At 47.5% G+C, this 27099-nt stretch overlaps 1 long non-coding RNA gene across 1 annotated transcript in view; it reads left to right on the top strand.

The window, feature by feature from the left end:
• Window positions 1-5188: 5188 nt before the first annotated feature.
• The window catches only part of LOC141141571 (uncharacterized), a 67573-nt gene continuing 45662 nt past the window's right edge, over window positions 5189-27099 (top strand). Inside the window, exon 1 of the long non-coding RNA XR_012244154.1 lies at window positions 5189-5403. This is a non-coding gene — a long non-coding RNA (uncharacterized lncRNA). The remainder of the gene's footprint in view (window positions 5404-27099) is intronic.

Here is a 27099-nt window from a genome sequence, read left to right as displayed (position 1 = left end):
TCTATGAAACAGATACATTCAAAAAACATATAGATCTAAAAACTCTCTTTCTTAATATCCTACCAAAGGATGCCGTTCATCTAAGTTAAAGAGGAACTGCAGTCTGCTCACATAATTTGTAATAAAAACATCTTTTGCCATTCTGAAGCTTCCCTCTAACCACTTTGCAGATTATTTTTTATATACTGTGATTCTGTACTTGCCAAATATACCGCAGAAATCTGCCTCCACTAAGGCCCCATACACACTATTAGATTTTCTGCAGATTATTGTCTTCAGATTTACCAAAACCATGTAGTGCAAGGGCCTGCCTGATTGCATACAAATTGAAACTCTTAAGGTTTGACCTCATATTATATGGTTTTGGTTAAACTGAAGACAAACATCTGCAGAAAATCTAATAGTGTGTATGGGGTCTAAGTCTGGCTGCATTCATTTTAACTATGGGCAGCTGAAGCTGCTGCCTGTTCACTTCCTGGATTTACAGAGGCACACCTCCAGCTCTGCAGCTCTCATTGGCCCTCTTATGACTCACCACCCCCCCTCCCTTCCTGGCAAACTCTCACAAGAGTGAGAGAAAGAGAGCTGTGCATGATGTTATACGCCTAGGCTTTTTCCAGACAAGAAACAGGAAGTGGGCTGTATAAGGTATTTACTGGCAGAAAAATATGTTTAAAACAACAAGGGCAGAATATTTAATAGATGGAAAGATGAAAAAATGACTGAAGTTCCACTTTAAAATAAATTTTACGGATTAAAACAGAATTCAAACTGTTTGCCCTCAGTGGTCAGTGCTGAATTCCTTGCAACCAAAGACTTCAGAGCTTATGAAATAGCCTTGACCTTTCAATACAACTAATAGAAACTATTTATGGAGCCTGGGCTGTAAAAATCATTCCAAACCATACATTTCCAGGCTTACTGAATGGGTTTTAAGACCTTGTCCGCATAAACGATTCTGTAAAGGATTATATTTAACAGTACAGCAGTGTGAAAGCCATCAAATTGTAGGCCATTATTCACACAAAGTTCAGGGTAGTTATGGAGAATTAGCTGATTGTGACTGCCTATTTGTGGAACCATTTCATTTTTAAAGGCAGGTTGTTGACATGGTACACACATGGACTTATTGAAGAATATTAATAAAAAAACAATGCCACTGATGACAGTATTTCCTACAAAATACCACAATGCTTACTCTTGCAATCGTTAAACTGGTTGTAAACCACTGAAATGAAAAATGAACAAAGCATATCCTTTTATAGTGTGCCAGCCTCAATCCAAAGCACCTGGTGTGAGTTTTTAGCTCCCCCTTCTCTCTGTATGAGTCACATCTGATTCTATGTCGACATCAAGCAACACCCAGGGACACCCCCAGCACACAGCAGGTGACTGACAGCCTCAGCTGTGCATGTTTTCCTATGAGACTGTGTGGAAGGGAAGGTGGGGGGTGTCCATTCCCTCCACCTTGGTTTTAGATTACACCTAACTCCCTGCTCTATGCTATGCAGCATGTGACATCAGATCCCTGCCCCCTGCTTCCTGAAGCTCAGAAATGCTGTGTAAACTGTGCATTTTCAAAGGCTGTAGAGAGAGGGCTGCATATAAATAGGTACAACTTTACAGAGAAGTATTTGTTTAATCTCTGTGTATAACCTGTGGCTAGTCAGTTCACTGGGTATTTATAAAGGTTTACAACCAGTTTACCTGAGGTTTGCAAGAAGCAACATGTAGCTTAAACAACTGCTATTTTTAAATTAAATACTGTACCTCATAGTTAGGCTGCTTGGTAAATTTCGTTTTTTTACTCCTTCTGTAATCGGGGGAGCAAAGACTGTTTGGCCTGGTCTGTTCAGGGTTTCACAGGCTGGCAGTTTGATTGCTTCTGCCTGCCTCTAGAAGAAGCTTCTAGAGCTTAGGGTGGGAGAATTCAATAGCCAACCTGAATATTGATCAGGGCCTAACCAATCTCTGGGGGGGTGTACCCAGATGGTGGCTGGGGAGCTAATAAATAGTCTGGAGCTCTGAAGCGAGTGTCTTTCCACAGCAAGGAAGTTCCCAGTCTCAGGGGGTGTTTTTAATACCACAACTGCTCCGCCTTTACCTGCAGTAGCAATATCCAGGGGAGTACACATGCTTTGGACGTGGCTGGAAGTATTCCCCTAGATGCATGGGGCCATGCTGCATCCGCCCTGCAACAGCGTGCATTGTGTGCGGTTGCAGCATGGTGATTCTGCATTTAGGGGGTTAAAATATTAGGTGTGGAGGCAAAATATCAACTCTGCACCATCTGTGAAATGCCTCTGAAAAGTGGTCTGAGCATGGATGGCAGAAGTGTGTCAGTCCTTGCCGATATTATGAAGAAGCCTTAAAAAAGCATTCATACATATACAAACATGCATGCACACATACACGTAGAACCCTCTAGATAGCATGCTAGATGTAAATAGGTTTGTTGGTGTAGGAAAATTTGGTTTGGCTGAGAGTCAGGCCTGGGTTGAATCTGGGTCAGGGTGACTCAGGGAGGCTGGATGACTCAGCAAGCAGCTTCTCTGGTGCCTCCCCCTGTTTTCTGAAACCTTGGAGAAGCTTTCAGATGTAGTGGGTGGGGGTTAGGAGGAGTTGTTTGGCATATTTATGAGGTCCTCGACCAATCTCTAGCACAAAGGGGCTGGAAGGGGGTAGGAACCTTATAAATAGGCATAAATTATGACAGCAAGGGCAGTCGGTTGAAGATGGAGATAGGGTGCTGAGGGGGCTGTTGTGACCCTTGAGGGTACCCTCTAGTCTGGGGGGGTGACCTGGGGCTCAGGTGCTGGAAGGTGCCCCACAACACACTGAGTAACCTGAGAGCATGGAGAGGACAACAGAAGCAGGTCAGCACATCTGAGAGATCTCCTGAGAAGTCAGCCAGGTGGGCTTGTGATTGTTCAGTCAGGGAGGACTGTGGAGAAGTAGCCAGGAGGGCTAGTGAAAGGGGCAGCTGCAGCCAGGTGGACTGGCAGTGCCTGAAGAGGCGGTGTTGGGCTCAGTGACCACAGGAGGAAGTGCTGGAAATTTGTTAGCTGTGTCACTCCAACATTCTACAAGTATAGGGGCTGCGGGTCTCTGCCTGTAATGGGCCATTGCTACAAATCCTTTTTTAGAGCGACACAGCTGGGAACCAAGCAAGGGTGTGCTGAAGGAAGAAGTTGGAGCTGTATATAGAGTGTAAATAGGAAGTATCCCTGAAGTTTGTTCTGAAGTCATATGGGCATCCCATAATTCCCAATCCCCATACAAGTTCTACTCTCTCCAATAAATACCAAAAACAAAGTACTGGACTGTTTTCTGACTCTGGGAGAAATTTTGGTATGCCTGGCTGTGCAGGGTGGGGGATCCCATCCTACTTTCGGCTTCTTAGGGGGTGCGCTACATATATACACACAAATATTCATACATACAGTACATACACGCATATATACACACATACGTGTATATATACATACATATACACACACCTTTTAACCACTTTAGCCCCGGAAGGATTTACCCCCTTCCTGACCAGGCCCTTTTTTGCGATACTGCACTGTGTCGCTTTAACTGACAATTACGCGATCGTGCGACGTTGTACCCAAACAAAATTGATGCCCTTTTTTTCCCACAAATAGAGCTTTCTTTTGGTGGTATTTGATCATTTTTTGCGCTATAAACAAAAAAGAGTGACCATTTTGAAAAAAAATCAATATTTTTTACTTTTTGCTATAATAAATATCCCCAAAATATATATAAAAAACAAATTTCTTCCTTAGCTTAGGCCAATATATATTCTTCTACATATTTTTGGTAAAAAAATTGCAATAAGCCTATATTGATTAGTTTGCGCAAAAGTTATTTTGTGTCTAGAAAATAGGGGATAGATTTATGGCATTTTTATTATTCAATTTTTTTTTCTATTAGTAATGGCGGCGATCTGTGATTTTTAATATTTATTTATTTTTTATTGTGACTGCGACATTGGACAGATTGGACACTTTTGACACTATTTTGGGACCATTGACATATGTACAGCGATCAGTGCTAAAAAAAAATGCACTGATTAATTGTAAATGTCACTGGCAGGGAAGGGGTTAAACACTAGGGGGCGATCAAGGCATGAGTGTGTTCCCTCATGTGTGTTCTAACTGTAGGGGGGATGGGCTCACTAGAAAATGACAGAGATCACTGCTCCCAATCACTGGGAGCAGTAGATCCCTGTCATGTTGCTAGTCAGAACAGGGAAATGCCTTGTTTACATAGGCATCTCCCCGTTCTGCCTCTTTGTGCCATGATCGCGGTCCACCAGCAGACATAGAGTCCACGTGACCCGCGGGCACGCTCCCGTGCTGCTGGCGGTGTGCTCACGCACGCTAGCTGGCGATGACAGAGTGACGTACGGGTATGTCGGTTTGCGCACCGTGCCACTTTGCTGATGTATATCGGCATGAGGTGGTCGGCAAGTGGTTAAAAACTGCAGTACAGTACGTGCATTCACACCAGGTACTGCATTGTCAGGTACTGCCCTGTAGGGGGAGGCAGAGAGCTCAGTACTCAGAAAACTGCATCCCTCTTCCACTGCTTTCACTTTACTGTCCCCACTGAGCTTCTGTTGTGCTTATGTATAGTTCAGCGGAGTGGGAGCTCAGTCGGATTTGACGACCTTTCTCAATCAGGATGCTGCTGCATCCCCGAGTACCTCAGGTGGCACCCCGGTTGAAAAAAGGCTGGTTTAGAGGCGCTATGGCATACATTCTTTTATGTTTTTCTTCTAAAATGTTTGTTGCCAATTGCCTTGTAGAATACCATGGTAACCTCTGTTACTCTAATGCACTTGATTGACTACAGTGATTTCTAAAATTATAGTACAGAACCAGAATGGTGAACAGATTTAAGAAAATTATTATCAGACAGCCACAGTAATGTGTGACTAGAGATGATATGGAAACAGTATTTGTCATTAAATGTAGTAATGCGAGACAAAGAAAAAATAATGCAGCTTGCTAGGTGTGAATCAGGATCTGTCAGAAAATGATGTCAAAGAAATTGCACAAAATTCTGAAGCATAAATTGTGACAGAATATATGTCATACAGTAGAGGCAAAAATTAGACTTTATGACATAATCACCATCATTTCTTAATTTATTCCGCCTTCAACGCCTAACTTAAAATGTCAGAGCTGTGGATGTCTTAGATATGTCATGTAGAGGCCTTTAGTTTAGGAGTGTGGATCAATTTTATTTATGAATAGATTTACTGTTACTGCTGTTTGCTGGCCGGCCTGGCAGAATCGGAATGAGAAGAAAGGGATTAACTGCCTCGGACTCATCTTGTTTATAATACAGACATCATGAGAGAGAGAAAACAAGCTCTGGAAATGATATAAGGTACGTTGCAGTGCATCTATCAAGGACATATCTCACATAGGCCAGTATCAGGTGGTAGGCAAAGAAGTACCAGTACTAAAACACAATATTCTCTTTTTTTTTTTTTTTTTTTTTACTTATTTCAGAATTTTTACTTTTTCTGCGTATCGCTGATGGGGAAAAAAAAAGCTTACTATGTAAATCATGTATGTTCACTGTTCACAGTCGATTTAGGACAAGTGTAAGTTTAGGCTAACTATAAGCCCTCAAGGCCTCATGCACACTGGACGCTTTTGCTATTTCTTCTAGATGCCTTTCCTCCTGGCAGAGATGTTTTGTTAGAAAAAATTCTTGATGTAGGCGCGTCAAGCACTTGGGCGTTAATTTATTTAATTGGCCAGAATAATCATTTATTCTGGTCATTGAAATGAAATATCAGTCTTCGTCCGTAGGGTTCAATATTGAGTTGGTCCACCCTTTGCAGCTATAACAGCTTCAACTCCTCTGGGAAGGCTGTCCACAAGTCACGTTCCCATGGCGTTGTATTTGTGGTCATGTAACCAAGTGGTGACAAGATCCCAGCGAGGTTTGGATTGGCCGTCATGGGTCACGTGACCGGCATCACTCGGTTCATGGGCTTTTCCAAGCAAAGTGTTTGCCTCGTGTTTGCCGCGTCGTTTCTGGGTAGATGCCACAGGTGCAGTCACGCCCCTATGACGTTATTCTTGGTGTCGTGGGACCGGGTCTGCTCTGTTCATTGGCTCCCAGACTGGGGCTTGGAACTCATGTCGTCATGTGATCGGCTTCGCTCCAATCACTGATCTTGGGATTTCTAGGTGTGGAATTCATGCTGGCCGCGCTCCTTCCGGGTTGATGCCGCAAACCAGGTTTTGCTTATTGGCTTCTTAATTTATTTGTAACTTATAAATATGTGCAATGTGGGGGAGCCCATGTATGCCCCTGTTGAAGTCCATTGGGACGAAAAGCGTTGGGCTTGGCTTTCAGCTTCCCACATTGCTTTTTATTCTGTGATCACAGTTTTCTACTCATGGATGTATGTTGTTTTTTTCAATAAATCCCACCTTTTTGACCTACACTATATGGAGGCATTTTTTCTTTTTATATCCCCTTGGATGAGCGTTTTTTAGCTTTCCACTTCGGCTGTTTAACATCTGAGTCCCAGCCCCACGTCCATCTGCACAATTTCCTTTATTCTTTCTTAGACTTCGCTGGATTCCCTGGATCATTTCTGAAAATCCGTTGATTGGGCCATTCTTGCATTACTGACTCGTCGCTGACACTCGAGTCCACTGCTTCCGGTAAGAGTACATACCCCTCATCTTGGGTGGAGAACACATTATCCCTGGTGCTCTACATGCCTGCCAAGGCTATTGTATCCCACTTCTGAGCAATCTTATTTTTGGTGGACTTTATATCAGTTTACCTTAAGATCTTTCCACCTTTGGGACTTTCCACTTGTGTTTCTATACAATGTGTGTGTATATATATATATATATATATATATATATATATATATATATATATATATATATATATATATATATATATATATATATATATATATATTTCATTGTGTGATTGATTTTTATCATATGTTTGCACTGGGAAAAAAAAGAAAGAAAAAGGTTTGGGACTTTGTATGAGGACAAATAAAAATAAATGTGCCTCCATCCCCAATTTATAAAAATCTGAAAGAACAGGGTTTTGGACTTTACATGAAACATGCAGCCAGGGAAACATCTCAGCATATTACTGCGGTAGTGTTTTGTAAATAAACCAACAATAGTGACCATATTTCTAAACATAATAACGTAAAAACCAATCATTGTAAAATGGAAAAACTTTATTCCTCAACATAGTACATACTGGCATAATAACATAATCACATAGTAATACAATGGTAACATAGTAAAAACACATCCGACTGATTGCTGTGTATCTCCATCATAAAACAGACTATAAATTGGTATGATCCCAATGTGGACATATTACTGGTAACAGTCATAAGTAATATAGCAGGGGGGAGCATCTAATAGCTTGGTGCGTTTCATGGCTACAATGCCACTTTTCAGGAGCAGATGCAGAAGAGATATCTATGAAATGTTAAAGGAAATGTTAAATTAGGTAGTTCTATATAGAAATAGTTAATATAGAGGAATGAATCTCTCACTCATACTTACAAAACATATTGGGCATTGGCATGGGTATAGAGAAGTGGGGGTTAGCCGGGAGAATCATATGTTTGCACTATTTTTATATATTATTTGGTGTATTGTTGTTGATTATTGCTTTTCATTCCTTAATGCTACATTTTTACTAGTCTCTTAAATAGCTATAAAGCAGTAGGATCTCCATTCCTAAAAACTAATGATTATACACCCACCACACTGCCTGATTTTCTCTTGATTCTCTGATATCTGCCTCTGTATTGACTTTTTACAAATCAAGGACTGATCAGCGGAGGAGTCCCAGCTGTCAGAATACAGTAGCTCTGCCAGGGGGATTCTCCCATCCACCTTGCTTATGTGAATGGGGAAATCTATGGCCAGCTTTAAAGTGGTTGTAAACCCAGACAAAAAAAAAAAACATGCAAGACAAAGGCATAATGAGCTAGTATGCATAGCATACTAGCTCATTATTACTTACCTTAGATCGAATCCCCCGGTCCTCGTACCCCGCTCTGGCCAGCGACATTGTTGGAGTTACTTCCGGGTATTGCGGGCTCCGGCGCTGTGATTGGCCAGGGCCACGATGATGTCGCTCCCGTGCATGGGAGCCGCCGGTAACGGTACACTAAAACGTCACGTACGTGCCATTGCTTCAGTGCGCATGTGCCGATGACGTTGGCACATGGAGATACAGGGGATATCTCCTAAACTGTGTAGGTTTAGGAGATATCCGGGGTAGCTACAGGTAAGCCTTATTATAGGCTTACCTGTAGCAAAATGTGTTTGTAAAGGGTTTACAACCAGTTTAAGCTATTTGCAGATTTTGGGTAATGTCAAAGCAGTGCCTAAAAGTTTGCCCAATAATGTATAACTAAAAGCAAATGTATTTTAAATTATAGACAGGGTGGTAAGGAACTAGAACACCTGTCGGGTTTTTATTGCTGTTTGTGCGGGGTAGGGATATTAATCCTCTTTTTCTAGCAATAGTTACCATCAAAATTGAAAGTTAAAGAAAATACCACATTTCCAAAAAATCTCAAATCATCATGAACTGTGGAAAATTATGCATTTCATTTGGAAATCAAGGCCCCAGAGTCTGGAGGAAGAGTGGAGAGGCACAGAATCCAAGTTGCACGAGGTCCAGTGTGAAGTTTTTACAGTCAGTGATGAATTGGGAAGCCATGTCATATGCTGGTGTTGGTCCACTGTGTTTTGTCAAGTCCAAAGTAAGCATTGCATAAAAACTGACTTAATCTGCATTTGTCCACTGTGGCAATTCAATAAAATGAAGAAATTTTAAGAGCAACAACCGGAGTGCGGATCATTTTTTCCATATTACTCTACTTAGCCAGCAACTGTGAATCGAGCACCTGGGTGCTCTATCTGTGGGAGTTATTTACGAAAGGCAAATCCACTTTGCACTACGAGTGCACTTGAAAGTGCACGAAAAGTGCACTTGGAAGTGCAGTCGCTGTAGATCCGAGGGGGACATGCAAGGAAAATAAAAACAGCAGTGCACTTGTAGTGCAAAGTGGATTTGTCTTTCCTAAATAACCCCCTATGTGTTGTATGGGTAGTAGCACTGACTTTTCTGTTTATACTAAAGTCAGCACAGCCCTCTACCAGGAAATTCTAGAGCACTTTATGCTTCCCTCAGCTGACCAGCTTTATCGAGATGCTGATTTCATTTTCCAGCAGGATTTGGCACCTGCCCACACTGCCAAAAGTACCAATACCTGGTTTAATGATCATGGTATAACTGTGCTTGATTGGCCAGCAAACTCGCCTGACCTATACCCCATAGAGAATCTGTGGAAAATTGTCAAGAGGAAGATGAGAGACACTGGAACCAATAATGCAGGTGAAAACCACTATAAAAGAAACCTGGGCCACCTTTAGCAGTGCCACAGGCTGGTCGCCTCCATGCCACGCCACATTGATGCAGTAATTCATGCAAAAGGAGCCCTGACCAAGTACTGCGTGCGTACTATACTGTACATGGACATCCAATATATTACCAAAAGTATTGGGACGCCTGCTTTTACACGCACATGAACTTTAATGACATCCTAGCCTTAGTCCGTAGGGTTTAATATTGAGTTGGCCCACCCTTTTCAGCTATAACAGCTTCAGCTTTTCTAGGAAGGTTGTCCACAAGGTTTGTTACAGAAGCGCATTTGTGAGGTCAGGCACTTATGTGGACTAGAAGGCCTGGCTCACAGTATCTGCTCTAATTCATCCCATATGTGTTCTATCTGGTTAAGGTCAGGACTCTGTGCAGGCCAGTCAAGTTCCTCCACCCAGTGGCGTCACTAGGGTTGGTGTCACCTGGTGCGGTAAAACATGGTGTCCCTTCTCCCCAATATTTTATTTCCCCATATAACACTGCATATATTGGCCTTCAGAGTCGTAACCGAGGGCCCCCGCATGCATGCGTGGGAGTGACATCATCGCAGCTCTGCCTATACTTTGCATTATCTACTGTTCTCAGGGACAGATCTGATCCAGAGATCCCACTGTATGGCAATCTCTGGATTGGATCAGCCCCCTGGGGACAGTAGACAATGTCGTCATTGGCATTGACGATTTGATTCGGATTTTGGAACTGACCTGCTGATATGGTGTGTTGCTTGCTGGACGGGATCTGATGGCAGCAGGGAAGATGGCAAGATGCTGTGACCTGCTGTCAACAAGGCGTGTTGCTGGCTGGACCGTGGTAGATTGTATCTGATGGCTGCAGCCAGGGAAGATGGCAAGATGCTGCTGTGACCTTCTGCTTGTTGGATGGATCTGATGTGGGTGTGGGTCACTGTCTGTCTACACCTGCGCTGCGGGCACCCGCAGGGGGACATGGGGACATGTACCAATGCAAAAAAAGTTTTAAAAACGTCCGTTTTTTCAGGAGCAGTGATTTTAATAATGCTTAAAGTGAAACAATAAAAGTGAAATATTCCTTTAAATTTTGTACCTGGGGGGTGTCTATAGTATGTCTTTAAAGTGGCGCATGTTTCCTGTGTTTACAGCAGTCCCTGCACAAAATTACATTTCGAAAGGAAAAAAGTCATTTAAAAGTACTCGCAGCTATAATGAATTGTCGGTCCTGGCAATACACATAAAAGTCACTGAAAAAAAACGGCATGGGATTCCCCCACAGTCCATTACCAGGCCCTTCAGGTCTGGTATGGATATTAAGGGGAACCCCGTGCCAAAGTGTATTAAAAAAATGGAGTGGGGCTCCCCCTCAAAAACCATACCAGACCCTTCATGTCTGGTATGAATTTTAAGGGGAACCCCGCACCAAAATTAAAAAAAAAAAAGGCGTGGGAGTCCCCCCAAAAATCCATACCAGACCCTTATCCAAGCACGCAACCCCACAGGAAAAGAGGGGGGGCGAGAGAGCGCCCCCCCTCCTGAACCGTACCAGGCCACATGCCCTCAACATGGGGAGGGTGCTTTGGGGTAACCCCCAAAGCACCTTGTCCCCATGTTGATGGGGACAAGGGCTTCATCCCCACAACCCTTGCCCGGTGGTTGTGGCAGTCTGCAGGCGGGGGGCTTATCAAAATCTGAAAGCCCCCTTTAACAAGGGGACCCCCAGATCCCGGCCTCCCCCCCTGTGTGAAATGGTAACGGGGTACAAATGTACCCCTACCATTTCACAAAAATAGTGTGAAAATTGTAAAAATGAAATGACACGGCTTGGGGACAAGTCCTTTGTTAAAAATAAAAATTAAAATGTCCCAGGAAGTCCTCTTCTTCTTCCCTTGCTCTGCTGACGGACTGAAAAAGAAAAAAAAAAAACCCCCACGCCACCACCGATCCGTCTCCAAGAAGAAGAGGACTTCGTGGGACATTTTTATTTTTTAATCTTTTAATAAAGGACTTGTCCCCAAGCCGTGTCATGTCATTTTTACCATTTTCACACTTTTTTTTTTAAATGGTAGGGGTACATTTGTACCCTGTTACCATTTCACACGGGGGAAGGTCGGGATCTGGGGGTCCCCTTGTTAAAGGGGGCTTCCAGATTCCGATAAGCCCCCCGCCCGCAGACCCCCACAACCACCGGGCAAGGGTTGTGGAGATGAGGCCCTTGTCCCCATCAACATGGGGACAAGGTGCTTTGGGGGCAACCCCAAAGCACCCTCGCCATGTTGAAGGCATGTGGCCTGGTATGGTTCAGGAGGGGGGCACTCTCTCGTCCCCCCTCTTTTCCTGCAGCCTGCCAGGTTGCATGCTCGGATAAGGGTCTGGTATGGATTTTGAGGGGGACCCCCACGCCATTTTTTTTTTAAATTTTGGCGCGGGGTTCCCCTTAATATTCATACCAGACCCAAAGGGCCTGATAATGGACTGTAGGGGAATCCCATGCCGTTTTTTTCAATGACTTTTATGTGTATTGCCGGGACCGACAATTCATTATAGCTGCGAATACTTTTAATTGACTTTTTTTCCTTTAGAAATGTCATTTTGTGCAGGGACTGTTGTAAACACAGGAAACATGCACCACTTTACAGGCATGCTATAGACACCCCCAGGTACAAAATTTAAAAGAATATTTCACTTTTATTGTTTCACTTTAAGCATTATTAAAATCACTGCTTCCGAAAAAACGGCCGTTTTTAAAACTTTTTTTTGCATTGATACTTGTCTCCTGGGGCAGGACCCAGGTCCCCAAACACTTTTTCACTTTTTATGACAATAACTTGCATATAAGCCTTTAAAATTAGCACTTTTGGTTATTCATGTTCGTGTCCCAAAGACTTTAACGGTGTTCGCATTTTCGAACAAACGTTTTGCCTGTTTGCATGTTCTGCTGTGAACCGAATCAGGGGGTGTTCGGCTCATCCCTAGTGGACACAGCAGCAGCCCCCCCCCATCAGACCAGTTCAGGATGGGCAGCTCAGTCAGCTACTATACCTATATATAATATAGCTGTGTCTGATAACCAGGTGGGGGGGTGGGGTGCTGCTGGACACAGCTATATTATTTACTGTATATATTTTATATATATCTGTGTCTACAGCAGCAAAAACCAAGCCGACACCCCCACCCGTTAAGCTCAAGTAAACAGTACACTGTCCCGGCGGCAGCTGGAGAGGAGAGGACAGTGTTCGGCCATCCCGCCTAGATAGTGACAGGCTCAGCAGCGGGCCTCACCCTGGTGCTGACCGTACCCCCTGCACCCCCCTAGCGACGCCACTGCCTCCACCCCAAACTCGCTCATCCATGTCTTTTTGTACCTTACTTTGTGTACTTTTCAGTAAGTTAACATTTCTGTATTAAAAAGCCTCTTTTTTTTTGGTCCTATTTAATATTCAAATCTTCTGAGATACTGAATTTTGGGCTTTCACTAGCTGTAAGCCATAATCATCCAAATTAAAAGAAAGAAATGCTTAAAATATATTACTCTGTGTGGAACGCATCTATATAAAATATGAGTTTTACTTTTTTGAATTGAATTACTGAAATAAATTAACTTTTTGATAATATTCAAATTTTATGAGATGCACCTGTAATAAAGAGGTGTGATGCACTGCAGGTAACAGAGAGACATAAGGGACTGTATGTAATAAAGAGGTATGAGGCATGGGACACTGCATGTGACATACAGGTGCCAAATGTTATACAGAAGTATAAGGGTATCATGATGCTATCCACAATAAAGACTCATAAAGACCTGGCATTCCTAGTAGGACTCTACATGGCTACAGGAATGCATGATCCCTCATCGGTGCCAAAGAGCCTTTATAAGGGAGTTAGCTGCCTCCAGCAATTGCTGATTGATTTTCGTCTCTCCAGTGCGCTTGTTTCTGTGAACATTGTATCTGTGGATTCCCTGTTACCAACTCAAGTTGCTCTTGGACCTGGCTTTTGTCTGCAGTCTGGTTTGACCCCGGCTTGCTTAATGGACTTGCTTATTCTTCTCTCCTGTGTATGACTCTGGCTTACCTTCCTGACCACGCTTGTCTACATCCACACCTGGTACTTGACCTCAGCATTTAACCAGCTACTCTTGTGGCTTCAACCTCCTACTTACCATGGGCACCACCTGCCTCAAGTCACTGCTCCAGTGCCTTGGCTGACTACCTGGACATTTTGTCTGACAATGCTCCATTGCAAGCAGTTCCAGCAGACGATCCATGCTTCTTTGAGCCTACCACCTCTTGTTCTCACCTTCAGGGGTGCTTGGAGCCTAGCTGCAAGGGAAGCCCTCTCACCATTTGGCCTCCAACCAGGTACGTGATAGAGGCACTGTGCATAATAAAGAGACAACAGGCTGTTACTAACAGAGCGGGATGAGGCACTGCACATGAGTAGCACGAGAAACTACATATAATACTTTAGTATTTAGTAGAGTCACTGCATAATATACAGGGGCATGGGGCACTGTGTTTAATAGTGAGGGATGAATCATTTCATGTAATAGAGATGCACAATGCACAACATATATCAGAGAAATATCAGGCAATATCAGGCAATACACTGTGTGTAACAGAAAGGTATGAATATCTTTATAAGCTTTTAGTATCTTCCAGCAAAAACAAGTACTGTCAGTGATACTTTTTTAAATTTGCACTAACATCAAAATTTACAGGACAAGCTTTTGATGTGTATCCCCTTCTTCAAGGTCCAAGCTGTCCTAAAAGTTTTAGAAGTATGATAATTAAGACAATCCCTGAGGAAACTAAAACACACAAACATACACAACAATGGTAATTAACCATTTAAGGACCGAGCATCTTTTTTAGATGTGCTGTTTACAAGTTAAAAACATTTTTTTTGCTAGAAAATTACTTAGAACCCCCAAACATGATACATTTTTTTTTCTAACACCCTAGAGAATAAAATGGCGGTTGTTGCAAAACTTTCTGTCACACCGTATTTGCGCAGCGGTCTTACAAGCACACTGTTTTTGGAAAAAATACACTTTTTTGAATTAAAAAATAAGACAACAGTAAAGCAATAATTTAAAAAAAAAAAAAAATTGTCATTTAAAAAAAAAATTAAAAAATGGCCCTTTAAGAGTTATGGGCGAAAGTGACGTTTTGACGTCGCTTCCGCCCTGCAATGCCATGGAGACGGGTGGGGGCCATCTTCACCTAACTCATCTCCATGCTAAGAAAGGCACAGCATCCAATCGCCTCCGCTGCTGGCGATGGCTCCGGTAAGTGGCGGAGGGCACCGGAGCGCAGCGGGAAGGGACCTCCCGCCACCGATAAAAGTGATCTTGCAGCGATTCTGTGGACCGCCGGCCAAACAAGAGAATACTAGCTGCTACTAGCTAGCTGCTGCCATAACAATGCTATCCTCCTTCAAAGTAGGGACGTATAACGGAGTGCGGCGGTCCGGATGGTGAGATAAGAAAAGGAGAGGGTTATAGACTGGAAGAGGGAGTAACAGTCACAAGGGTCTGGGTGATTAATAAACTGCTGGATAGTGATTTAGAAAACTGGTCCAAAAAAAGTAAAGGAAAAAAAGTGTGGGAGGAGAATTAGGCTCCATTGGACATTTTCCATCGAAATCTGGACCTCAAATTTTCCGACAACATAATCCGTTGTCGGAAATTCCGATCATGTGTACACAATTCCGACGCACATAATTCCACGCATGCTTGGAATCAAGCAGAAGAGCCGCACTGCCTATTAAACTTCATTTTTCTCAGCTCGTCGTACGTGTTGTACGTCAGCGCGTTCCCACGTTCGGAATTTCCGACAACATTTGTGTGACCGTGTGTATGCAAGACAAGTTTGAGCCAACATCCATCGGAAAAAAAAAAACATGGATTTTGTTGTCGGAATGTGCGATCGGGTGTACGTGGCATTAGAGTGAGAGCAATAATTCTAGCGCTAGACCTTCCCTGTAACTCTAAACAGGTAACCTGTAAGGGCGTTTAAAGCATCACTTATGGAGATTTTTAAGTACTGTTGTTTGTCGCCATTCCACGAGCGTGCACAATTTTAAAGGGTGACATGTTAGGTGTCTATTTACTCAGTGTAACTTTCACATTATGCAAAAAAAATGGGGTAATTTTTGTTTTAATTTTTGTAAATTCATTAAAGTGTATTTTTTTTTTTAAATTGCGTTTGGAAAAACACTGCGCAAATAACGTGTGACATGAAAAATTGCAACAATCGCCATTTTATTCTCTAGGGTTTCTGCTAAAAAAAATGTAAAATGTTTGGAGGTTCTAAGTATTTTTCTAGCAAAAAATACTGATTTAAACTTGTAAACAATAAGTGCCAGAAAAAGCCTAGTCGGCAAGTGGTTATTAGTGTGCTTGTGTAAATGAGAAATTAAAAAAAAAAAAATGTTTTGCCTGTTAGTTACATATGGATATAGGGCACAGTAAATGGGGCAGGCACAAGCAGACACACAATGTCAAAGGTGGAGCCGAGGTACAGAGATGCATTGGTACAGAAAAGGAAGGGGCCTCAGACATACAGGCACAATAGAGAAGGAAGGAGGCAACAAAGACACAGTATTTTAGGAAGGAAGAATGGAGGAAAGAAAAGCAGTGACAAAGGAGATGTGCTGTATGCTGCCTAGCTAATCATAGCTCTCAAAACATGTAAAAAGAAAAAGAAAGAAATGAGTTGAGGTGTCCGATTTGTTGCTGGTAATGTGATTGTCCTGTCACCGGGAAGCAGGGGCGGACTGATAACTCAAGGAGATTATGGGGCCCCCTGGCAATCAGAGATTATGGGGCCACACAGTATACACACACACAGAGTACAATCACACAGTATACACATACATGTACACACAGTATACACAGACAGATGTAAAAAAAACACAGATTTATACATACTGTCCCTGGTTTCACTGAGGCTGGCAACCCTGATGGGGCCCCCTAGTGGCCCAGGGCCCTCGGGCAGTGCCTGAGTGGCTCAATGGTCAGTCCGCCCCTGCCGGGAAGTAACATCTTTCCACTCTTTCTGGAGGATGTAAAATCCTCTAGAGGGGAGGAAGTGACATCGAGTGACAGAGTGAGATGGTTTACTGGAAGCCAATCTTGTGCTCCTTGCCCATCCTCATCTTGCCTAGATTAGAGCATAGTCCAGTATTGGTGCCTCTGTTATAATGGCATTATTCAATGCTGTTATAAAGAATTGATTCACCGAAGTCAACTCTTTTTTATATGTTACAGGCATATGTAAAAGTCAGTTTAGCCATCAAGCTATTGACTACATGCTTTATTTGCGACAATACATACTTTATGTGACCATTCATGTCTTTTAAGCTCTGTAGCACAAAATTTTAGTTGCTATGGTCGGTTCATGTTGCTAAACTGCAGAAAAAAATATAATCAGTAAAAGTGCCTGTTGAATTGTTCAATGCAAAAACAGTCTCCATGACAACGGTGACATACATGCTGTTCAGTCGAGATCTCATGGCATTGTTAATTTTAATCTTTCTTCCTTTTAAGGAGGTTAAATTACCTTGGTATAACATGCTGTTATAGTACACATTTACTACAACCATGGAAGCTAATTACACATGATTAGAAGGGACAGAAGACATTTCCTGGTGACTTCCATCAAACCTTACGTAGGCATATGCACTTGGTTGCAAAACAAAAATAATTCCTCGTAATGTGTTTTTTAATAGAACAAATACCGTTATGATTACTATAGACAAACAAGAATAAGTAAAATATATACATTATATATAGAATTATAGTGTACTATATTCAGAATCTCAATACTTTATTTTGTGTTTTATGATTTTAGTTGTTTTACCATGAATTACTTTTATATACCACTGCATGGAACACAATTTTTAAAGATGCTTTCCTGTTGGAATAAAAGGCTTTTGTTATCAGACGCATTGTAATTAACATTAGGTGTATTAATAACATATTACTCACTAATGATGGTTAAAAACTTGTCTTATTATGCACTTTTGCTGGTTACTAGGGATGAATCCCCTGGTTCGTTTCACAGCAAAACATGCGAACAGGCAAAAAATTTGTGCGAACACCATTAAAGTCTATGGGACGCGAACATGAAAAATCAAAAGTGCTCATTTTAAAGGCTTATATGCAAGTTATTGCCATAAAAAGTGTTGGGGACCCGGGTCCTGCCCCAGGGGACATGTATCAATGCAAAAAAAAGTTTTAAAAACGTCATTTTTTTCAGGAGCAATGATTTAAATGCTTAAAGTGACAAACAATAAAAATACTCCTTTATATATTGTGCCTGGGATGTGTTTAGTCTGCCTGTAAAGTAGCGCATCTTTCCCATGTTTATAACAGTACCACAGCAAAATTACATTTCTAAAGGAAAAAATGTCGTTTAAAACTGCTCGCAGCAAAATTACATTTCTAAAGGAAAAAAATGTCATTAAAAACTGCTGGCAGCTGTAATGTATTGTTGGATCCCAGCAATATAGATAAAAATACCAAAAACACCCAAAAAAAATTGACGTGGATCCCCCCCCCCCCAAAATCCATACAGGCCCTTCAGGTCTGGTATGTATATTAAGGTGAACCCCGCACCAAAATTTAAAAGAAAAATGGTGTGGGGGGGCTCCCAGGCACTATATATTATGAACAGCAGTATGTATACTATATGGCCTGCCCTATATACTCTGCAGAAAAACTGGGCCTTAGGTGTTGGTGGTACCAGAACACTCTAACTCCTCACAGTTACTCTTGTTGGGGCAGGAACGGGCCCTGCTTAACTATTATTTCAAAAATAGTAATTACATGCCCCTGTTAAACAGGGGCATAAAAATTGGGCCTTTGATTTTGGTGGTGCCAGAACACTGTAAGCACTCAGTTACTCTTGTTGGGTGCAGGAATGGGCCCTGCTTTGAAATATTATATAAAAAAATTGTAATTACATGCCCCTGTTAAACAGGGGCAGAAAAATTGGGCCTGTGGTGGTGGTGGTGGTGCCACAACACTGTAACCCCCCCACAGATACTCTTGTTGGGCAGAGGAACGGGCCCTGCTGTGAAATATTATATATAAATTGTAATTATATGCCCCTGTTAAACAGGGGCAGAAAAATTGGGCCTTGGGTGGTGGTGGTGGTGCCCTAAACCAAAAATATTGTTGGAAGCTAGCATCATCAAGATTGAGGAGGAATAGGATAGTCAGCATAGTCAGTCTTCAAGGGATCCCAGATCCATAACAAATTCAATCAGTTACATCAGCATCAGTTGTTTGATAGCTGCTAATCCAAGACTGATTCATTTTTATGAATGTGAGCCTATCAACGGAGTCTGTGGACAGGCACACTCTTTGATCCGTTACAAACCCTCTAGCAGCACTAAATGTGCGTTCAGAAAGCACGCTGGATGCAGGACAGGCCAGTAGCTCAATTGCATATTGAGCAAGTTTTGGCCAGTGTCTCCAAGTCTGCTCTTGCCCCTAGATACTCCTGCACCATATAATGCAGACACTGGCAACGGTTGCTTGAACTGATCAGATCTTGGCACTGAGGACTGAAAAATTGTTTAAAGGCAACGGTCAGTCGGCCACCTTCTCCACCGCTCTTCCTCTGACTGAACAAAGCCTCAGCAATATTGTCAGGAAAGGTCCCCTCTGCTGGTAATATTGATCATTTGGTGTGCAGTACTGAGGTCCACCAGCAGGTGTCTCCTGGCAGTTTGGAGATGTCAGAAGAGCTTTTTCCTGCTGGTATTCTGTCACCTTTGGGCCGCAGTACTGGCATCCACCAGCGGAGGAATCCTGGCAGTATGGAGCAGGTATTCCCCTCTGCAGACAGGTGTCACCTGACCTTAATTAGCAGCTGCAGCATAAATACCTGGCAAGTGCACACTCATCTTGCCCTGGTATTTTCCTTGAGCCCTGACCTGCAGCCTGATTACCTGATTCCTGAAACCTGATTCCTGAACCTGTGGATCCTGTTCCCTGTCTGTTTCCTTGCTCTAGACCCTGATCCTTGTATCTGACCCGTCCCTCCTGTGATCCATCCATCCTCTCTTGTCCTGTTTGTTTCCCTTCCCCAGCTGCTGACCTTCTGTTGACGACCCTGGCCTGGCTCAGTTTACGATCTCGGTATTTCCCTTACTTGTATATACTTGTTCTGTTATTATTACTATTTGTAGGGTTCAGTTTTGTATTGGTTGTGGTGCACTGAGTGATATTGGAGGTGGTTGTGTTTATATTTAATCATTTATCTTTAAGAATTTATTTATATTTTCACTTATACACGTCTGGGTTTCCTCTGTTGCAATCCACACAGTTCTAGTCTTATCTGGTACATGACAGAATACCAGGGCCATCCCTGACCATAAGTGGCTGCACAGAGGAACCATCTTGGTTCTGCTGGCTTTGCTGGAATGAATCCCAATGTGATCCCGTATTATGCTCTGCTGGCGTCAGAAAGTGGCGAGTATCTCCACCAGTCACTAAAAGAGTGGACCAATGACCAGCTACTTGAGCTCATCCATTTGGCTCACTCCCTGGTTGACCAGGGCTGTATGTTGTTTGGGGATGTGCAGCCTTTGATCCAAATATGTGCTGAGCTAGCCCTGTCCTGTGTTCCTAAGACCGGTGATGATTTTTCTCCCCCTTTCAGTGCTGATCAGGTGGAGTCTCTGGTGTGGCTGTTAGAGGATGATTCTGCATGCTTTTTTGAGCACTATTCCATCTGTTCTCAGCAGAATCTTTTGGAGTGTATTCACTCAGTACAGACCCTTGTTTTACAGGCAGCATGTGATTCGTCCTTTGTCCAACCCATACTCTCAGCATGGTCTGATATGTTACAACCAGCCCCAACCAATCCACAACAAACCACCTCTGCCATCAGACACCTACCTGCCCACAAGTCTGTCTCTCCATCACCCACGCCAAACTCAGTTGCAACTCAGTATACATTGCTCCCAACCAGATACTCATATCCGATCTCTGCTCCCTGTACCTATCCTGCATTCAACCCACCTGCCTCTTCTCAGCTGGCTACTAATCCACAAAAACTTCCCCCGGCTACTGTTATCTCTTCTCCACCATATCCCAATCCTCCTTTCCAGTCTGCTGCACCCCCCACCTACAGAGCCTCAGTGACTAAACCCAAGAAAAAACAAAAGTTTTTTCCAACCAAGACGATCCTGCCAGTAACCCAGCCTGCCTCCGCACCAGCTAATCCAATCCAGTCTGACGTCCCAGTGCCTGTTATGCAGTCTGACGTCCCAGTGCCTGTTATCCAGTCTGACGTACCAGTGCCTGTTATCCAATCCGATGTCCTGATGTCCGCTTTCCAGCCTGATGTCCTGGTACCCGCCTTCCAGCCTGAGGGCCAGTGTTCCAGCCGGAGGAGCCAGTGTTCCAGCCGGAGGAGCCAGTGTTCCAGCCGGAGGGGCCAGTGTTCCAGCCGGAGGGGCCAGTGTTCCAGCCGGAGGGGCCAGTGTTCCAGCCGGAGGGGCCAGTGTTCCAGCCGGAGGTGCCAGTGTTCCAGTCTGAGGGGCCAGTCTTCCAGCCGGAGGTGCCAGTCTTCCAGCTGAAGGTGTTCCAGCCTGAGGGGTCAGTGTTCCAGCCTGAGGGGTCAATGTTCCAGCTGGAGGTGCCAGTGTTCCAGCCTGAGGTGCCAGTGTTCCAGCCTGAGGTGCCAGTGTTCCAGCCTGAGGTGCCAGTATTCCAGCTGGAGGTGCCAGTGTTCCAGCCGGAGGTGTTCCAGCCTGAGGGGCCAGTGTTCCAGCCGGAGGTGTTCCAGCCTGAGGTGCCATTGTTCCAGCCTGAGGTGCCAGTGTTCCAGGTGGAGGTGCCAGTGTTCCAGCCGGTGGTGCCAGTGCCTACTTTCCAGCCTGATGTGCCCGCACTCCAGCCTTATGTGCCCGCCTTCCAGCCTGACCACCCAAAGCTTGCTGCCCAGCCTGATCACCCAGAGCTTGCTGCCCAGTCTGTGCCCATGTTCCAGCCTGAGGGGTCAGTGTTCCAGCTGGAGGTGTTCCAGCCGGAGGTGCCAGTGTTCCAGCCAGAGGTGCCAGTGTTCCAGCCGGTGGTGCCAGTGCCTACTTTCCAGCCTGATGTGCCCGCCCTCCAGCCTGATGTGCCTGCCTTCCAGCCTGACGACCCAAAGCTTGCTGCCCAGCCTGAGCACCCAAAGCTTGCTGCCCAGCCTGATTACCCAGAGCTTGCTGCCCAGTCTGTGCCCATGTTCCAGCCTGAGGGGTCAGTGTTCCAGCTGGAGGTGTTCCAGCCGGAGGTGCCAGTGTTCCAGCCAGAGGTGCCAGTGTTCCAGCCAGAGGTGCCAGTGTTCCAGCCGGAGGTGCCAGTGTTCCAGCCGGAGGTGCCAGTGTTCCAGCCGGAGGTGCCAGTGTTCCAGACGGAGGTGTTCCAGCCGGAGGTGTTCCAGCCTGAGGGGCCCAGTGTTCCAGCCGGAGGTGTTCTAGCCTGCGGGGCCAGTGTTCCAGCCGGAGGTGTTCCAGCCGGAGGTGTTCCAGCCTGAGGTGCCATTGTTCCAGCCTGAGGTGCCAGAGTTCCAGGCGGAGGTGCCAGTGTTCCAGCCGGTGGTGCCAGTGCTTACTTTCCAGCCTGATGTGCCCGCCCTCCAGCCTGATCACCCAAAGCTTGCTGCCCAGCCTGATCACCCAAAGCTTGCTGCCCAGCCTGATCACCCAAAGCTTGCTGCCCAGCCTGATCACCCAGAGCTTGCTGCCCAGTCTATGCCCATGCCCGCTGCCCAGCTTGATGTGCCCATGCCTGCTCCCAAGCCTGGTGTGCCTCCTGCCCCAATTGATGTGCCTGCTTCCCAGCTTGAAGTGCCCGTGCCTGCTTCCCAGCTTGAAGTGCCCGTGCCTGCTTCCCAGCTTGAAGTGCCCGTGCCTGCTTCCCAGCTTGAAGTGCCCGTGCCTGCTTCCCAGCTTGATGTGCCTGCTTCCCAGCTTGATGTGCCTGCTGCCCAGCTTGATGTGCCTGCTGCCCAGCTTGATGTGCCTGCTGCCCAGCTTGATGTGCTTGTGCCTGCTGCCCAGCTTGAAGTGCTTGTGCCTGCTGCCCAGCTTGAAGTGCTTGTGCCTGCTGCCCCGCTTGATGTGCCTGCTGCCCCGCTTGATGTGCCTGCTGCCCCGCTTGATGTGCCTGCTGCCCCGCTTGATGTGCCTGCTGCCCCGCTTGAAGAGCCTTCTGCCCAGCTTGAAGAGCCTTCTGCCCAGCTTGAAGAGCCTTCTGCCCAGCTTGAAGAGCCTTCTGCCCAGCTTGAAGAGCCTGCTGCCCAGCTTGAAGTGCCCGTGCCTGCTGCCCCGCTTGATGTGCCTGCTGCCCAGCTTGAAGTGTCCGTGCCTGCTGCCCCGCTTGAAGTGCCCGTACCTGCTGCCCCACTTGAATTGCCCATACCTGCTGCCCAGCTTGAAGTGCCTGCTGCCCAGCTTGAAGTGCCTGCTGCCCAGCTTGAAGTGCCTGCTGCCCAGCTTGAAGTGCCTGCTGCCCAGCTTGAAGTGCCTGCTGCCCAGCTTGAAGTGCCTGCTGCCCCGCTTGAAGTGCCTGCTGCCCAGCTTGAAGTGCCTGCTGCCCAGCTTGAAGTGCCTGCTGCCCAGCTTGAAGTGCCTGCTGCCCAGCTTGAAGTGCCCGTGCCTGCTGCCCCGCTTGATGTGCCTGCTGCCCAGCTTGAAGTGTCCGTGCCTGCTGTCCAGCTTGAAGTGCCCATACCTGCTGCCCCGCTTGATGTGCCTGCTGCCCCGCTTGATGTGCCTGCTGCCCAGCTATCCGATCTCTGCTCCCTGTACCTATCCTGCATTCAACCCACCTGCCTCTTCTCAGCTGCCTACTAATCCACAAAAACTTCCCCCGGCTACTGTTATCTCTTCTCCACCATATCCCAATCCTCCTTACCAGTCTGCTGCACCCCCCACCTACAGAGCCTCAGTGACTAAACCCAAGAAAAAACAAAAGTTTTTTCCAACCAAGACGATCCTGCCAGTAACCCAACCTGCCTCCGCACCAGCTAATCCAATCCAGTCTGACGTCCCAGTGCTTGCTATCCAGTCTGACGTCCCAGTGCCTGTTATCCAGTCTGACGTACCAGTGCCTGTTATCCAATCCGATGTCCTGATGTCCGCTTTCCAGCCTGATGTCCTGGTACCCGCCTTCCAGCCTGAGGGGCCAGTGTTCCAGCCGGAGGGGCCAGTGTTCCAGCCGGAGGGGCCAGTGTTCCAGCCGGAGGTGTTCCAGCCGGAGGTGCCAGTGTTCCAGCCGGAGGTGCCAGTGTTCCAGCCGGAGGTGCCAGTGTTCCAGCCGGAGGTGCCAGTGTTCCAGCCGGAGGTGCCAGTGTTCCAGCCGGAGGTGTTCCAGCCTGAGGTGCCATTGTTCCAGCCTGAGGTGCCAGTGTTCCAGGTGGAGGTGCCAGTGCCTATTTTCCAGCCTGATGTGCCCACCCTCCAGCCTTATGTGCCCGCCTTCCAGCCTGACGACCCAAAGCTTGCTGCCCAGCCTGAGCACCCAAAGCTTGCTGCCCAGCCTGATCACCCAGAGCTTGCTGCCCAGTCTGTGCCCATGTTCCAGCCTGAGGGGTCAGTGTTCCAGCCGGAGGTGCCAGTGTTCCAGCCAGAGGTGCCAGTGTTCCAGCCGGTGGTGCCAGTGCCTACTTTCCAGCCTGATGTGCCCGCCCTCCAGCCTGATGTGCCCGCCTCCAAGCCTGACGACCCAAAGCTTGCTGCCCAGCCTGAGCACCCAAAGCTTGCTGCCCAACCTGATCACCCAGAGCTTGCTGCCCAGTCTGTGCCCATGTTCCAGCCGGAGGTGCCAGTGTTCCAGCCGGAGGTGCCAGTGTTCCAGCCAGAGGTGCCAGTGTTCCAGCCGGTGGTGCCAGTGCCTACTTTCCAGCCTGATGTGCCCGCCCTCCAGCCTGATGTGCCCGCCTTCCAGCCTGACGACCCAAATCTTGCTGCCCAGCCTGAGCACCCAAAGCTTGCTGCCCAACCTGATCACCCAGAGCTTGCTGCCAGTCTGTGCCCATGTTCCAGCCTGAGGGGTCAGTGTTCCAGCTGGAGGTGTTCCAGCCGGAGGTGCCAGTGTTGCAGCCGGAGGTGCCAGTGTTGCAGCCGGAGGTGCCAGTGTTGCAGCCGGAGGTGCCAGTGTTGCAGCCGGAGGTGTTGCAGCCGGAGGTGTTCCAGCCTGAGGGGCCAGTGTTGCAGCCGGAGGTGTTCCAGCCTGAGGGGCCAGTGTTGCAGCCGGAGGTGTTCCAGCCTGAGGGGCCAGTGTTGCAGCCGGAGGTGTTCCAGCCTGAGGGGCCAGTGTTGCAGCCGGAGGTGTTCCAGCCTGAGGGGCCAGTGTTCCAGCCGGAGGTGTTCCAGCCTGCAGGGCCAGTGTTCCAGCCGGAGGTGTTCCAGCCTGAGGTGCCATTGTTCCAGCCTGAGGTGCCATTGTTCCAGCCTGAGGTGCCAGTGTTTCAGGCGGAGATGCCAGTGTTCCAGCCGGTGGTGCCAGTGCCTACTTTCCAGCCTGATGTGCCTGCCCTCCAGCCTGATGTGCCCGCCTTCCAGCCTGACGACCCAAAGCTTGTTGCTCAGCCTGACGACCCAAAGCTTGTTGCTCAGCCTGACGACCCAAAGCTTGCTGCCCAGCCTGATCACCCAGAGCTTGCTGCCCAGTCTGTGCCCATGCCCGCTGCCCAGCTTGATGTGCCCGTGCCTGCTCCCAAGCCTGGTGTGCCTCCTGCCCCAATTGATGTGCCTGCTTCCCAGCTTGAAGTGCCCGTGCCTGCTTCCCAGCTTGAAGTGCCCGTGCCTGCTTCCCAGCTTGAAGTGCCCGTGCCTGCTTCCCAGCTTGAAGTGCCCGTGCCTGCTTCCCAGCTTGAAGTGCCCGTGCCTGCTTCCCAGCTTGATGTGCCTGATGCCCAGCTTGATGTGCCTGCTGCCCAGCTTGAAGCGCTCGTGCCTGCTGCCCAGCTTGAAGCGCTCGTGCCTGCTGCCCAGCTTGAAGCGCTCGTGCCTGCTGCCCCACTTGATGTGCCTGCTGCCCAGCTTGAAGAGCCTGCTGCCCAGCTTGAAGAGCCTGCTGCCCAGTTTGAAGAGCCTGCTGCCCCACTTGATGTGCCTGCTGCCCAGCTTGAAGTGCCCGTGCCTGCTGCCCCGCTTGAAGTGCCCATACCTGCTGCCCCGCTTGAAGTGCCCATACCTGCTGCCCCGCTTGAAGTGCCCATACCTGCTGCCCCGCTTGAATTGCCCATACCTGCTGCCCGCTTGATGTGCCTGCTGCTCAGCTTGAAGTGCCCGTGCCTGCTGCCCCGCTTGATGTGCCTGCTGCCCCGCTTGATGTGCCTGCTGCCCAGCTTGAAGTGCCCATGCCTGCTGCCCCGCTTGATGTGCCTGCTGCCCAGCTTGAAGTGCCCGTGCCTGCTGCACCGCTTGATGTGCCTGCTGCCCAGCTTGAAGTGCCCGTACCTGCTGCCCCACTTGATGTGCCTGCTGCCCCGCTTGATGTGCCTGCTGCCCCGCTTGATGTGCCTGCTGCCCAGCTTGAAGTGCCCGTGCCTGCTGCCCCGCTTGATGTGCCTGCTGCCCAGCTTGAAGTGTCCGTGCCTGCTGCCCGCTTGATGTGCCTGCTGCCCAGCTTGAAGAGCCTGCTGCTCAGCTTGAAGTGCCCGTGCCTGCTGCCCCGCTTGATGTGCCTGCTGCCCCGCTTGATGTGCCTGCTGCCCAGCTTGATGTGCCTGCTGCCCCGCTTGAATTGCCCATACCTGCTGCCCGCTTGATGTGCCTGCTGCCCAGCTTGAAGAGCCTGCTGCTCAGCTTGAAGTGCCCGTGCCTGCTGCCCCGCTTGATGTGCCTGCTGCCCCGCTTGATGTGCCTGCTGCCCCGCTTGAAGTGCCTGCTGCCCAGCTTGAAGTGCCCGTGCCTGCTGCCCCGCTTGATGTGCCTGCTGCCCAGCTTGAAGTGTCCGTGCCTGCTGCCCAGCTTGAAGTGCCCATACCTGCTGCTCCGCTTGATGTGCCTGCTGCCCCGCTTGATGTGCCTGCTGCCCAGCTTGAAGTGCCCGTGCCTGCTGCCCCGCTTGATGTGCCTGCTGCCCAGCTTGAAGTGTCCGTGCCTGCTGCCCAGCTTGAAGTGCCTGCTGCCCAGCTTGAAGTGCCTGCTGCCCAGCTTGAAGTGCCCATACCTGCTGCTCCGCTTGATGTGCCTGCTGCCCCGCTTGATGTGCCTGCTGCCCAGCTTGAAGTGCCCGTGCCTGCTGCCCCGCTTGATGTGCCTGCTGCCCAGCTTGAAGTGTCCGTGCCTGCTGCCCAGCTTGAAGTGCCTGCTGCCCAGCTTGAAGTGCCTGCTGCCCAGCTTGAAGTGCCTGTGCCTGCTGCCCCGCTTGATGTGCCTGCTGCCCCGCTTGATGTGCCTGCTGCCCTGCTTGATGTGCCTGCTGCCCTGCTTGATGTGCCTTCTGCCCAGCTTGAAGAGCCTGCTGCCCAGCTTGAAGTGCCTGCTGCCCAGCTTGAAGTGCCCGTGCCTGCTGCCCCGCTTGATGTGCCTGCTGCCCAGCTTGAAGTGTCCGTGCCTGCTGCCCAGCTTGAAGTGCCCATACCTGCTGCCCCGCTTGATGTGCCTGCTGCCCCGCTTGATGTGCCTGCTGCCC

The sequence above is a fragment of the Aquarana catesbeiana genome, linkage group LG01, assembly GCF_042186555.1.
Source record: "Aquarana catesbeiana isolate 2022-GZ linkage group LG01, ASM4218655v1, whole genome shotgun sequence".
Lineage (NCBI taxonomy): Eukaryota > Metazoa > Chordata > Amphibia > Anura > Ranidae > Aquarana > Aquarana catesbeiana.
This window is presented reverse-complemented; position numbering and strand designations above follow the sequence as displayed.